Here is a 15,691-nt window from a genome sequence, read left to right as displayed (position 1 = left end):
TCCGCTACACCGATTTAATTGGTCACAGCAACCAAAAAAAATTTTAAATAAATAAAAACAGCTCAGGCCTAGCGCCCCTCTCAATCCTTGGGCTTCCCTAGCACAGCTGCGATCCATTCGGCACCAACTATCTCGGTATCGATTGCGCTTTTCTTGGTGCCGTTTCCGGCACCGATTGATTTGGCAACAGCGAACCTCTTTGAGGCAGTCTACAACCCAGCACCGACCGTGCTACATGTCGGCATCGATCTTGGCACCAATTGACTCGGCACCGACCTCTCGGCGCTGACCGTGATCTTTTTCGACGCCGATCCCGGAACTGATTGATTCGGCACTGGGGAATAGCTTCGAGGCTGTCTACACCCGGCACCGAACGCACATACACATCGGCACCTACCTCAGCGCCAGCAGACTCGACACAGACTGCGCTATTTTCGATGCCGATCCCGGCACCGACTGATTCGGCACCGGTGAATAGCTCATAAGCGTCTACAGCCCAGCACCAACCGCGCTACTATCGGCACCGAGCGCAGCAGTTCATCTGCAAAACCATGTCAGTCCAATCAACTGGGTCCTCTGCTGGGTTCCACCAGTGCGACCAATGCGTGGCGAAGCTACCAAGAAAGGACAAGCACCGGTCCTACGTCAGATGCCTAGGTCCAGAACACGCGACCAAAGCACTGGCAGGTGAGCTGGACTGCTCTCCATGTCGGAAGTTCTCAAGGAGAACTAAGCAACGCAGAGCAGCCCTATCCCCAGCAGAATCTCTCTCCTCCAACCAGGGGAGAAAGAGATCAGTGGTCCAAGAGCCTCCGCAGAGGTCATCCAGGACCCCCCCTACTACAGTGACCAGGGAGCTCTCACGCTCATCTGGGTCACCCTCCCCTACCCCACCACCGGTACAGAGGTGCAGACACCTCTCAAAGGAGGCGAGTTGGTCACCGCTGAGGCGGTACCACTCGAGGGGAAGCTCACCAGGGGACAGGCGGTCACCGCGTAGGCACCGCTCCCCTTCCCCAAGGGACAGGCACCACTCCCCTTCTTCACGCAGGCGCAGACGTTCACCATCACAGTCGCCTCAAAGGCACCCAAGCTTGGCCGAGCGGCGCTTCATGGAGTTGGCAGAGACTGTATGGACTCAGCAGACCATGCTGGAGACCCTATTGAAATCTCAGAGCAGGCTGCGCCCTACCACCAGGCAGCTCCAGCCCCCACAGTCTTGTTCCCCATCCCCTCTGCCTAGACTCAGGCGAGCTTTCCTTGTCGGTGTCCAGATCGGACGTCTCAGACCAAGCCACTTCCACATGTGTCACAGAGGGAAGAGTTTTGGGCCCTAATGCAGCGTGCAGCTGCAGCCACGGACGTTCCCTAGCCGGCAGAACAAAAGGGAAAGGGGAACCGCTTCCGCCAACAAAAAGGGCACCAAAAGCATGCTCTCCCCTTATGCCAGGACTTTCTCCTGGAGCAACCCAGCATCTGCACCCTCAGCCTCCAGAACAGCAGAGTCTCTGCTTCTTACTACAGGAGCCCAAGAAGCGGGCCTTGGCGTATTCCCCACTATCGAGGACACGGTCATGGTTTTGGTGCAAGGTTCCACTTTCACCAAGGAGGATAAGGACCCAACCTGTCTGTACAAGCCTTGCAGAATGACAGCTGTGATGCTTAAAAAAGCTTACGCATCGGCAGCGCTGTTGGCCCAACCAGCAAATGCCATGGCCATACTGGTGCTCTACCAGAACCAGTTGGCAGAGAGGCTACAGGAGAGAGCTGCACAAGCTGACACAAGGGAGCTCCAGGCGGTAGCTAAGGCGATGACCACTCTAATATGGGAGTTAGGTCAGGCATCAGGGAGGTCGCTGGCGGCACTGGTGGCTGCTCGCTGGCATTTGTGGCTGACGCAAGCCAAGGTCGAACCAGCCAGGGTGATATTCCTTCAACAGGAGATCGCCAATCTTCAAAGGAAGAACGCAGTATGCTTGGTAAGCCCAAACGATGTCCTCAGCGGCGTACAAATTCTGCGTGCTGCCTTTTGGCCTCTCACTGGCTGCAGGGTATTCGGATCCTGAAATATCTGGACAATTTTCTAGTTTGCGCGCATTCAAAAGCACTCTCAGAGGCGCACACAAAACATATCATAGATCATATGACGACATTAAGGCTCTCAATACATCAACAGAAGAGCAACTTCGTACCATCTCAGTCCACAGCATTCCTGGGGATCAAACTGAAGTCTGTGAGCATGCTTGCCTCACTGTCAGAAGACAGGATTCAGTTGTTGGAGGCCACACTCTCCCTATTCAGAGAAGATGCTCTCCTACAGGTCAAAATATATCAAAGGTTGTTGGGGCTGATGGCAGCCGCCTCAAGAATCCTTCCACTAGGGCTGCTGAGAATGCGCCCGCTTCAAGCCTGGGTAAATATGATCAAGGTGCACCCAGTCCGAGATCGGTAGAGGCTGGTGCGAGTGTCCAGACAATGCCGGAAGACACTGGAGTGGTGGCTCCATCCTGGCAATCTACGCCTCGGAACTCCCCTCGGATCCTCTCACAGGAGGAAAGTGATCACTACACACGCCTCCAGCCGGGCTGGGGAGCGGTCTGGAATGGGAGAGGAATAAGAGGTCAGTGGAAGGGACATTGGCAGCAAGCGCACATAAATGCCCAAGAGCTGCAAGCAGTGAATCTGGTGTTATCTCATTTTACAAGCAGTTAGTGCACAAACATGTGCTGGTCCGGATGGACAATACCACAGTGGTAGCCTACATAAACCACCAAGGTGGCCTGCGCTCGCCAGGCGTTCACCACGCAGCTCACAGACTCCTGTCCTGGACGCACAAAAACTTGTGTTCCATCAGGGCATTTCAGCTCCCCAGAGTGGACAACAAGGCAGCAGACCTCCTGTCCAGAAGATTCCAGACAGCTTGGAGTGGAGGCTGCATCCTCAAGTGGTGAAACAGATTTGGGAGAGGTTTCGATCTGCACGAGTCGACCTCTTTGCCACAGCCGAGTTCACTCATTGCCACCTATGGTTTTCCATGGAGAGAGACAGGGGTCCCCTGTGAGTAGATGCGCTAGCTCACCCCTGGCCACAGGAGCTCTTGTATGCACTCCCTCTACTGCCATTATTACCCCTGACAATAGAGAGGATCAGGGTGGAGAGAGAACAGGTTTTGCTGGTTGCACCCAGATGACCGAGACACCCCTGGTTTGCTCTCCTCTCCGACATGTTGTCGGATCAGCCGTGGCAGCTCCTGCTGCGCAAGGACCTCCTAGCTAATAGGGGCTATTATGGCACCCGAACCCAGCCCAGCTCCAACTCTGGGTCTGGCCGTGAACGGAGCCGTCTATTTAGACGAGGTTTGCCAGATGCAGTAGTAGAGACACTACAGTCTGCTAGGGCGCCGAGCACTGGAGTCTAGTACTCATATAAATGGTGCCTTGCTGAAGGTCACGATCCTGTGACTTGCCCTATTGAGACGATATTAACCTTCTTACAACACTTGTTTGATGCAGGAAAATCAGCGTCCACTTTGAAGGTATGCCTGGCAACAATATCAGTGTGCCATGACAAAATTGAGTGTCCCCTGGGGCACATTTCCTGGCAGTGCAATTTCTTAAAGGGGCTCGGAGGCTTCGTCCTACTATGAAAAGTATGGTCCCCAAGTGGGATCTAGAACTGGTACTGAGGGCCCTTATGGGTCCCCCATTTGAGCCCATGGCATCAGCAGAACTGCGCACTGTTTCATTAAAAGTGGCATTTTTAATAGCCATTACGTCTGCCAGACGAGTAAGTGAGCTTCATGCGCTGTCCATCGATGACACATGTATGGCTTTCACTGGGAATGACTTGAGGGTAACATTAAGAACAAATCCATCCTTTTTGCCAAAGGTGGTATCCTCATTCCATACTAACCAATCAGTGATTTTGGAAACTTTCAGAACTCCCCCGCACGAGTCAGAGGAGGACCGTAGACAACACACGATATGCCCAGTTCGGGGTCTATGCTGTTATTTGAATAGAACGGCATCCTGGAGACTGTCCAACAAGCTGTTTGTCTGCTACGGGTCCCGCTCTAAAGGACAGGGCCTATCGAAGCAACGTCTAGTGCACTGGGTGACAGATGCTATACGCTTGGCTACATGGACAGGTAGTCAGACATTTGTGCGTTTTTACCGCCTTGATGTTACAAACCGAACGAGAACCTCTCTGGGCTCTAGAGTTTTGCAGGTGTCATGCTGTTAGGCGCCATGTGGCCTCTATCGCTGTGGGGCTGTACTGTCGGTAATCTGGAGCCACTACAGCTTTGGTACAGCTTTCCCATTCGGTAATGGTTGTCATTCAAATTGAAAGGGAATGTTAGGTTATTACCATAACCCTGGTTCCCTGAAAGAGAATGACAACCATTACCCTTCGAGGTCGTGTCCCCAGCTGACCTCTGTTTTCGAAAGAAAATGACAATGTGATACTGTGAGGATGTCCTTCTTCAACAGGAGGTGGGAGGGACTTCCTCCTCACAGCAGGGTCCTGACAGGGCAGCTTTTTTATATATGCTCAGTGATTGATGGTCAGAGAGGCTCTTCCCATTCTGTAATGGTTGTCATTCTCTTTCAGGGAACCAGGGTTATGGTAATAATCTAACATATTATGTTTTATATTTTGTCACAGAGCCAAATTATGTAAATTAGATGCCTGGAAGAGAACCCCCCACTAAGACACCTCATACATCACAGCATCAGATTTTCCTTAGAAGTGCCTCATCTAACTACTGTTCAGACTCAGTCTTACTTAGCTTCTGGGGTCTGCTGTGATGATGATCAGGACCTGCAGTGGAATGACAGCTGTTCTCAAACTGTTTTAATTACAGTATGCATAAAAAGTATTTTCTCTGTGAAAAAGTATTTTTCATTTACTTTAGAAATTAACCAACCCTTCATTTCAGTTTTATTTCTCAACTAATTCCTAACCTGCAGTTATTCACTAATGGCTAAGTTGGTGCTGCTCATCATAAGTAAGTGGTAGGTTGACTGAACCTCACAACCAACTTTCAGTTTTTTTAGTTTGGTAATAGTTATTGTTTGGGCATGTGGCAAAGTGTCCGCCCCTGTGCACATTTTGTGTTATATGTAGTGTGTTAATGTTGGTGTATAGTCATTGGTACACAGGATATAAACGGGTCTGTTTAACACAAGCGTTTAAAATGTATATTTGTATTTAGGCACAAGGATTGCACAGCAATTAAAAAGTAATAATATGTGAGCACAGGGAATTGCACTTTATTAATTCACGTGCAGTTGTACCGCGACTTCAGTTGAATGATTGATTAGCTATCGAGTCTCGGTACAGCTGCATAAATGCAGCATGTTTTCACCCACTCGTTGTTGTGTGGTCATTGAGTGGAGAGCAGGAGTGGAGACGGAGGTAATTGTAATAGTATTAAGTTAAATAGAAGCTCACCGTGTTTTGTTTAGTGTTAGTCCATTTTGTTTGTCTCTTTGTTTTGGCTGCCAGTGCCGTGTCCTGTTTTTGTCCTGTTTTATTTTATAATAATAAGCTGCGCAGCAGTGCATCCATTTATCATTTCCTCTCTCAGTACTGTGTGTTTCTTCTGGTCTGACGTCCCCACTACAGCCATCTTTGTCACAGGGCAATATTCATTAAGTTTGACATGGGATGTTTTTTCGGAGCTGTGATAATAACTATGCCAATGGCTGCACACTGTGCAAGTTGTTGATCGGAATCTAATTTACATCTTTTCTACAATGAATAAGATAGTAGGCTTTTCATAATCTGAAGGGTGGGCTGTTGATATTAATCAATTTAAAACATGCAATAATCAAAACTGTTCCTGTTTTTAGTGTTTATAGTTATACCCTAAAAGCTTGGTACATCAACAGTATCGTTACTCTTTTAGCATTCTCATAGTGGAAATAACTCAAAATCACTGTAATTAATCTTTCTAATATGGGGTTGTAAAAATGTTTCATGATGCATGAAATAAGGTTGTGAAATTGCACAGAATACCAAATGCTGTGAAACAGAATCATAGTCTTAAGTAAAACAAAACAATCTGTAATTTATGAAGGTGTAACACTGAAACAAACTCCTAGCCTCAGAATCCCTTCTACAGCTTAAAATAAGGGTTTCTTAGTGTGACTTACTAATAAATAAGAGCCCGGGGGCTCCCAAGTGGTGCATCCAGTAAAGGCACTCTGCGTGAGTGCAGGATGCACTCTATAGCCTGGACATTGCCGGCTCGAGTCTGGGCTATTCCACAGCCAACCGTGGATGGGAGTTCCCGGGAGGCGGCGCTCAATTGGCTGAGCATCAGGGCGGAGAGGGGTCTAGGTCAGCCAGTGTGTCCTCGGCTCACCGCGCATCAGCATCCCCAGTAGTCTGGCCGGGCACCTGTGGGCTTGCCTGTAAGCTGCCTGGGAGCTGCGTTGTCCTCCTACGCTGTAGCTCCTGGGCGGCTGCATGGTGAATCTGCAGTGTGTAAAGAAGCGGTCAGCTGATGGCACACACTTCAGAGGACAGCATGTGTTTTTCTTCACCACTCCCAACTCAGCACAGGGGTGGTAGCAGTGAGCCAAGCATAAATAAATAATAATTGGCCATTTCAAATTGGGAGAAAAAAAAAAAAAAAATTGGCAACGACTAAATTTGAAAAAAAAATAAAAAAATAAAGAAGAGCCCATTTAAATCCCAACATTGTATTTTTTCTTGTGTTTCCTCTTGCTCCTGTTTAGTTGATTTTCAACAAACAATTACTTGCAGGGGAGATTTTTTTAATGTTTGTATTTCATAGGAAAATCCATACGATTAGATTGCAATTTGTTTACATTTGTCTTCCACAATGACCCTGGCAGTAGCGGGGGTGCGGTACCCCTGGTTGCTGTGGGCACGAAAAGTAGTTAAGTGCCAATCAAACTCAGAGCTGTGTAGCAATAAGCATTAGTCACATCCAAGTTGCCAATGTTAATACAGGCAGTACAAATATGGGTGGTGCTGATAATATTAATAATACAAACATCTTTGTGGTTTCCCTTAGCACTCCTGTTATATTGAACATGTTTATGTGTGTAGTATGGACGTGCAGCTGCGGAGGTGCTGATGCCACAAATTAAACAAATCTCATGTGCCAGTTGCTCTTAAGATACATTTAGCTCTATTCCAAATAGCACTGCCCTAACTTAACATTTACATGCTCCCCATTTACAACATAGCCCTTTCTATAGCATAACCACTTAAAGGGCGGTATGGTTGGGGCTCTCATTTTCTCCATAATACCATATTGTGATGTCTAAGCTGTGATAATGGCTGTGTCAAAGACTCTAGAAGTATTGCATAAGATGTGGATAGGCATCAATTTTTTTTCATTTTTTACTTGTCTGGAAAAGGTACTTTACGGTTTTGGTAAGCGTTAAACAAGATGATTTTCACGTACACAATGCAGGATCTGAAAAATGGTAACAATTGAAATCTGTGATCTTATATGAACAGTAGTAGAATCCAAAAATTCCCATAGGTTTCAAAAACAGAAATAAATATTTTAAGACATAAATCTGTTTTTGTCAAGCATCTGCACTCCTTGAGCTACCTGCAGAATTGGAATCTTGGAAGGTGGCACACACTCTTAGAAATGTCTTCATAAATAATGGTGTGTTTTGCTGAGAATAGTACGAACACTTGTATAAAAAACTGAGAGTAAATATTCCTTTGTCATACAGTATAAGGTTAGAATTAATAACATTTGGAAGTTGAGCTAGCTAATACAAACACAGTATACCATTCTTGCCAACATTTGGAAACTGTTCAGCGGGACACTTGTCCATCAGGGGGTGGGGGGGTGTCATACGCATCATACACATGGGAGGGGTCATATGCAAAAAACACTCATTATCATATAATAGACATATCCCCCCCAACTCAACACCACACGACCATCATGACAGAGAAATAGACATAATGAACTGTTCTTACCTTTGTATAAGTTATTGATCAACAGATGTGTCAGCCACATGAAGAACACAGCGTGTGGTTTTCACTAACTCCACTGTGCAGAATAAATGATTCTTTTTTTTCTATGGGTAAATATCAGGACTTTTTTCCTATGCATCGGAACACAGGACATTTGCTAGGAAATCAGGACTATCCCGACCATATAGGGACTGTTGGAATGTATGGTATACAGTGTAGCAGCTCATGGGACTGTTGGCATGTATGGTATACAGTGTAGCAGCTCATGGGTTATGCTGACCTCCCTAGTTTCTAATATGGAAACGTCATCCAGACATTAAAAGAAAAATGACTTTGAACATGTGTCTCTAAATTTAAACATGCAACCACAGTTATTTTCCAATTGGGGATTAATCCACCAAACTATTTTCCCTATGCCTTCTGCTGGGGAATAAAAAGCTTTACAGACTAGTGAATAACATAGAGGCAACACCTTCCTCAGGATTCCTAAACTAGCATGCTTTTTATAGTCACATTTATACCAGCTGTGTACTTAGAACAGATTATTTACTGAGCCGTTTCCTAATTAACATAGAATATTTGAAAGTATAGTGACCTAAAATAAAGATTTTCTTTTGTTTGTTGATTTTAACGAGCCCTGCTGTGTAAAATAAAAAAAAAATAAAATAGAGAGAGAGAGTGAAAAAGGGAGGTGAGCTAAAGCCAACTTCATTTACAACCATTCCAGTGTCTCATTAGGAAGAAAAAACTGATATCTTGAAATATCTTTTAATTTTCCAACTTTAAAATAAATAACTCATTATACTGTTCAGTGTTTAAGAATCAGCCACTCCATTTTCTGTTTCATGATTATAATAGCCTATTTATACAGTCAAATACATTATTATAATAGCCTATTTATACAGGGCTCATCAGCAATTGAAAAAAACTTAAATTTGGTAGCCATATGTCCAGTGTTAGCAAGCAGCATAATACAAAAAGAGGATCAGTAACAAATTGCAGAAATGTTAGACGAGCCTGCATTTATTTCAAACGGTTGTATTGCGGAGATATTGCAAGAATATGTACACCATGTATAGTTACAGTGTATACTTGGTTCTGAGTAAAAATGATGAAATAGCCACACGTACGTAAGTGTTATATTATGTATAACAATAAAAATACAATAAAAAGAAAATGGTCACAGGAGATCATTTTACAGTGTGCTAAAAATGTGTATTGTATCTGTGCCAACAGCATATGCAGTTTAATATTATATATACATATATATCCTATGAAGCATTACACCACGTATAGAAACCAGATACCCTGCGCGAACTGATGATTTTAGGATATGTTGGAGCTTTCTTTGTATCGGATTACCCATCGCGTGCTGCATGACGGTAGAGGTACAGTTGGGTATCTTAGTTTATAGGAATACCTTTGATTTCACAGAAGTCAGTACAATAAATTGAGATTTTACTCTACCCAGTACTGACTGTGACACAGAAAAATGCCCTGCAATCTCCAGTTGACAGTTCAGTGTTCATGTCATCGCAGGAGTCAAATAAGCTGTGTGCATGCTACTGTGTTATTATATTAAAACCAATCAATCAATCAATCCGTCAATCGTTATTTTAAATAGCGCCTTTCATAATGGACCACCATCACAAAGTGATTTATATAATCTATAATACATTAAATACAGAGAAATGCATAATACATGATAGTAGCATATTACATAAAATAGAAGCAACAAAACAGCAGCTAATAGCAGATCAGGCTTAAAGAGCATGGAAAGCAAGAGAGAGCAGGAGGGTCTTGAGAGTTGATTTAAAGTGAGCAACAGTGACAGCATCACGCACCAAAGCTGGGAGAGTTCCAAAGAGTCGGAGCCATGAAGGTAAACGGGCGAAAGGTAGGGGTGGACTTTGGAGATGTTTAGAAGATGGTAGAAGGAAGATTTGACCACGGAGGAGATGTGGGCATCAAAGGGGTGGTTGCTCTGGGGGACGGCAGCAGCAGACAGTTTCCGAGGTTCAGGACAGCTAGATATTGAGATTCTTAAGTTGAGTTTTAGATCCTACTAGAAGGAGTTCAGATTTGCTAGTGTTCAGCTGAAGAAAACTGACAGACATCCAGGTCTCGATGTCTTGATTGCAAGCCGAGAGCCAGACTATGGCAGAAGGGCATCCAGGGTCGAGTTTTAAGTAGAGCTGGGTGTCGTGAGGTTGTGTTGGCAGATGAGGTGACGTAAGGGAAGAATGTAGATATTGAAGAAAAGGGGCCCAAGAACAGATCCTTGGGAGATACCACAAGTGACTGGGTTTGCAACACTACTGCATCCAGCATAGAAAACAGACTGCAGAGATCCCAGCATACTTCTGAAGGCAGTCAAGAAGAATACCATGATTTATGGTTCCAAAAGCGGCTGTTAGGTCAAGGATGACAAGCACAGAGGGAGCATCAGCATCAGCATATTTCACAATCTGGAGCAGAACAGTTTCAGTACTGTGATGTGGCCAGAAGCCAGACTAGAGATTCAAGCAGATTGTTATCTGTGAGATGTTTCACCAGCTGACTGGCTACAGCACTTTCGAGAGTTTTGGAGAGAAAAGGGAGATAGGACATAGGATGGAAATTAGATAAGTCAGCCGAGTCGAGGGTTTTTTTTTTTTGAGTAACGGCGTTACTCGTGCAAGCTTAATGGCAGCAGGGGCCGAGCCAGAGTCCAGGGACCAGTTGAGAGTGTGCATAATGGAAGGAACAAGATCAGAAGCACAGATGGACAAGGTTAGTAGGCCAGGGGTCCAGGGGGCGTGTGGCAGTAGTTGATTTCAACATTAAGCCAGAAACATCAACAATGGAGAGAGGAGGAGGGGGCAGGAGGAGCAACTGGGGGAGAATCAAGGTGGTCAAGTAGTAAACTGGGTTTGTGGTGGGAGAGCGTAGAATAGATGTTGTCAATTTTGTTCCGAAAGAAAGGAGAAATCATGACATCGTGGCTGGATGTAGCATTTGGTCAATGGTCTTAAAGAGACAATTTGGTTTACCGTGTCCCATAGTTATGATTTCAGAAAAGTAGTTCATCCTGGACACACAGAGAGCGCATGCCTGTAGCTCACGAGATGGTTGGTCTAGATCTCTCTGTGAACCCAACCTCTACTTGCGCGCAAGCTTGCGGCAGGCAGACTTAAGCACTCAAAGATCGAGGGTGTCGATGATATGAGTAAGGGTGGTGTTGTAGAGGGTTACCGCATCATCAACTGAGAATGGGACAGTACCAGTTAGAGGGGATGCAGAGACACATTCCGAGAGTTTTAGAGGATTCAGCAGATTCTTGGGACAGAAGGCGATAACAGTATCAGTAGCAGAGGAAGGAGCAGGGAGATTAATATTAGCAGTGATTAAGAAATGGTCAGAGATATCTGGGATGGAGAGATTGGAGATATCCAGGCACCTGGTGATGCGCAGATCCAAGGGGTGTCCTTGGGTGTGAGTGGGGACGTTGACAGATTGAGAGAGTCCAAGATAGTCCAGAAATGTGTTGAAGTCTGGAGGAAGGCAAGTGAACATGAATGTTGAAGTCACCTAGGATTAGGTTTTTGTCAATAGTGCAGATGAGGAAGAGGAATTCTGAAAACTCAGCAATAAAAGTAGAGTTGCTCTTAGGTGGATGGTAGGTAACAGCAAGGGTGAGGAACATGGGAGCTTGATGGTGAGATGTTCAAATGAAGAAAAGGCAGATAAAGAACTGAGAAAGTGAGCACAGAATTTGCAATAATAGCAGTTCCGCCGCCTTGGCCAGTGAGGTGAGGTTTGTCAAAGAGGGAATATCCCTTTGGGGTTGCTAGATACAACGAGTGCATGTCGCTTACAGATTACAGGTTTCAGCTAGACAGAGAAGATCAAGATTGGTATCGGTTATAAGTTTGTTGAGAAGCAGAGTTTTGTTAGTCAGAGAGTAACACTTGAAAAAGGAGATCTTTCAAGTTTGTAGCAGGCAGCATGAAAAGGAGCTAGTAACGGTATGTGCAGCAGTGTTAATTCTGGGAGTGGAGAATGAGTGAGCCAGTACAGTGCAGGTAGACTTATGGCATAATGGTTGTGGTTTTTGCTTTACTGAATGATAGTACAGTTGCAATAAAAGGGAGAATAATCGGATCAACAAATTACATTTTTTACCCGGTTTATTAATATATCATTTATGTCAACAATTTAGGACTGATAAAGCATTGATACCAAATAGTCATTCTTAAAGGTTTTAATTACAAGGCTTTGGGTACACAGAATTAAAAGCCAGTATAAAAAATGGTAGAATATTTTGTTTTCTGTGTCCACCTTTTAAAGACATTCTATTCTCACTATGAGTGAATTGGTAACCAAAATAAAACACAAATATATGTAAAAAACAACAGACATGTGAAATCTCCCCTTGCTGTGCTGGATTTTAGCAGACATTTTTCTGTTTGGATGCTTGGTGTCTTTCTCGCTGAAGACATTTTAAAGAAATTTCACAGCTCTCTGCAGGTCAATCAATCATTTACAGGAAGCAAACTAAACCAGCTGCCAGGTTCCTTATGAAGGTAGTGCATCAATAAGTTTGCTGTATTTATTTTTAAGTGATAAAAATATGTATATTTACACTATTCTTTCAGAAATGGGAATTTTCACAGGGAGCTACTTATTACATGACAATGGGGAAATCATGAAATCCATGCTAACCATGAAAAATACTAACAATAATAAACTTTTTATTAATGGCAACATAATAATTATGGGACTCTGTATAATTCTTTACAGTGTGGTATAGGTGGACGATAATTATGAAACTATACTATACTAATCTTTGAGCTGCTAAACAAATTAAATATTTATGAACAGTGGTTTAGAGATAATATATACCATTAAAAAAAAAAAATTCAAGATCATCATTTTCTTTCACTTTCATTTGTATTTTTGCATTTCTGAGTCGTCTTGCTTACACCTGTGATGCACACCCCCGGTTGAAAACCCCCAATCTAAATAGATTCAGTCTCTCAGATAATGAAGATACAATGAAACTGTTAATGTCTACTGAGTCTCATTTAAGGACTAAAAAGCTTGCCTACAGACATGCTTGTTACTAGCTTTGCAAAATGAACAGCTCACTTTTCCTTTCACTTTAAATCTGGCCCCATCTATCATGGCCTAACTGTATGGAAATTTATAAAAAAAGAAAACTGAAATCAATACAATGTGTTTTTAATAATTCTTACCACAAAGTTTTGAGTGCTTTTAGACACCTTGAAATATGGAAAATAAAGAGGCCAATTGGGTCATTTTGGGTGTAAAATGTGTTTCATCTTTGCTTTTTAACTATAACTCACATGCACAATCTTGCAGATTTAGCAATAAAAAATAATGATAAAGCATCCACTCTCTCCTTACTTTGTAAGTCCATCGACTGAACCTATAAATAACGTAAAACTTTAAAACAAAGTAAGCTATTTTGTTTAAACTCTTGGAAATGTTTTCTTATTTGAAAGAATAATGTCTGAGTCAACGTTTCCCACTCAACTGGATCAATTCCAACCATACACCCCTTGTGGTTTATTATTCTACAAAATGTAGTTGATCAACGTGGATGGGCTTATCTGGACATGCCTACAACTGTTGTTTGAACAGTATTATATACTTATCTAAAGCCACATTTTCATCTGCCACAAGGATTTGTCTGGAAGCGCTTTGAAATTAGTCTTGTTCGTTTTCAACAACACACAGATCAAACAAGTTTAAATTGGGACTCTGTCATCCCCAGTTAGGATTCCGGACTATCAAAAATGAGTCTCTCCCACTCGCTGATAGAAGTTACATTTTGGACAAAAGTTAAATCTTTGAGCACATTAAATGTTTTGTTGCGTGCAATGCTGTAGAATTTCAAATACCAAACAGCAGGTGTAAGTAAAAGGTGGTTTGTATAGAATTTCAATGTTAATCAATTTCCTTGAATGTCTTTTCATCAAAATATCATAATCACAATCTGGAGACCATGGTGAGAGCACCCAAATGTGTACAAAACACGTATGTAAACAGTGTTTACAGTATAACCCCCCCCCCCCCCCCAAAAAAAAAAAAAAACGAACAACGCATTCAATATGCAGTATAAAAATAAATTAGAAATAACTTTGAACATCTACAAAAATATATTATTTATATTTATTATAATATATTTATTCAAGAATATACATTTATTGTAGCCAATGTATATCCTCTAAAGCCAACGTATAAGTGATTCATTTGTACTGGTGTACACATTCAATGAAGCTAATTGAAAATCTAGATTCAATTGCAGTATACCAAATTTAGTCCACTTGCTATGCCCAACAGGGGGATGAACTGAGCTTGAGGCACTTTCTTGGACAAACATTGGTACCATTGCTTATCCCAATTGCAGCATACCAACATTTGATTAGATCATTGGGAGCATCAGTTAAACTAGACCAAGTTTAGTACTGGTTGCAGCATACTAAAACAAGACCCTTGCGGTCACAGAAACAATTAAGAGAAGTTAGAGAATATGCTAATCTGCTTCCTCTGATTTGTACCCATTTTCTCAACATTTGCTTGCAAATCTGTTTCATACGGGTTATACACATGAACACTTTATTCTCTACATTCCTTAAACTGCATTACATCACCCAGGAATAATGTATATTTTTAATAAGCATTTTTAACTTATAATACAACCTTATAGCCCTTATAAAAAACACCAAGGTAATTTTATACAATAATATTACACTTTCAAATGTTTTTCAATGCTAATACTGTGAATTTACAGTTTGTTTTTTTATGATTATTGTTCTGCTTACAATACCTCCCTATACCTCATACTTTACAATGCTTTCAGATATTATACTGTACTGTCTTGATGTACTACTGATGCTTTTAGCGCTAAAAAATCACTTTGTCCACTAAAAATCTGACTGTGCCTTTACAGTAAACTCATCCCTGACTGTCATTATTAAGAATTACAAGATAAATTACTGTAGAATTCTGGAGAAATTATGTACAAAACTCAGCTCAGAAAACAGCACTTGGTGAATCTGTCATTATGGAGATGCAATAAATTGAAATCCCCCCATTGTCTGTGACAAATGAGACTGAAGGGGGAGCCAGTGCGTCCACAGCCCAGGTACCCACCAGCAGAGGGAGAATACCTGCTGGTGCCACCACCACATCCATGGGAGGGCTGCTTGTCACTCCCACCTCCACCAGCAGAGGGAGAATACCTGCTGGTTCCACCACCACAGCCATGGGAGGACTGCTTGTCACTCCCACCTCCACCAGCAGAGGGAGAATACCTGCTGGTTCCACCACCACAGCCATGGGAGGACTGCTTGTCACTCCCACCACCACCAGCAGAGGGAGAATACCTGCTGGTTCCACCTCAGTGGAGGACTACATGACGCTCCCACCTCACCAGCAGAGGGAGCATGCCTGCTGGTTTCCCCACTTCAGCCAGAAGGGGAGGAGCCCCTCCCACCTTTGCCACCAGAAGGGGAAGAGCCCCTGCCGCCTTCGCCACCAGAAGGGGAGGAGACCCTGCCGCCTTTGCCAGGAGCAGAGCAGCAGGAGCTGCCTCTGTCTCCACCACCAGGAGCAGAGCAGCACCCCCACTAGAGGGAGAGAAGCAGGAGCTGCCTCTCTCTTCAGCATTAGAGGGACCAGGGCAGGATGCTGCCGGACCTCAGCA

Source organism: Polyodon spathula, chromosome 15 (assembly GCF_017654505.1).
Source record: "Polyodon spathula isolate WHYD16114869_AA chromosome 15, ASM1765450v1, whole genome shotgun sequence".
Lineage (NCBI taxonomy): Eukaryota > Metazoa > Chordata > Actinopteri > Acipenseriformes > Polyodontidae > Polyodon > Polyodon spathula.
This window is presented reverse-complemented; position numbering follows the sequence as displayed.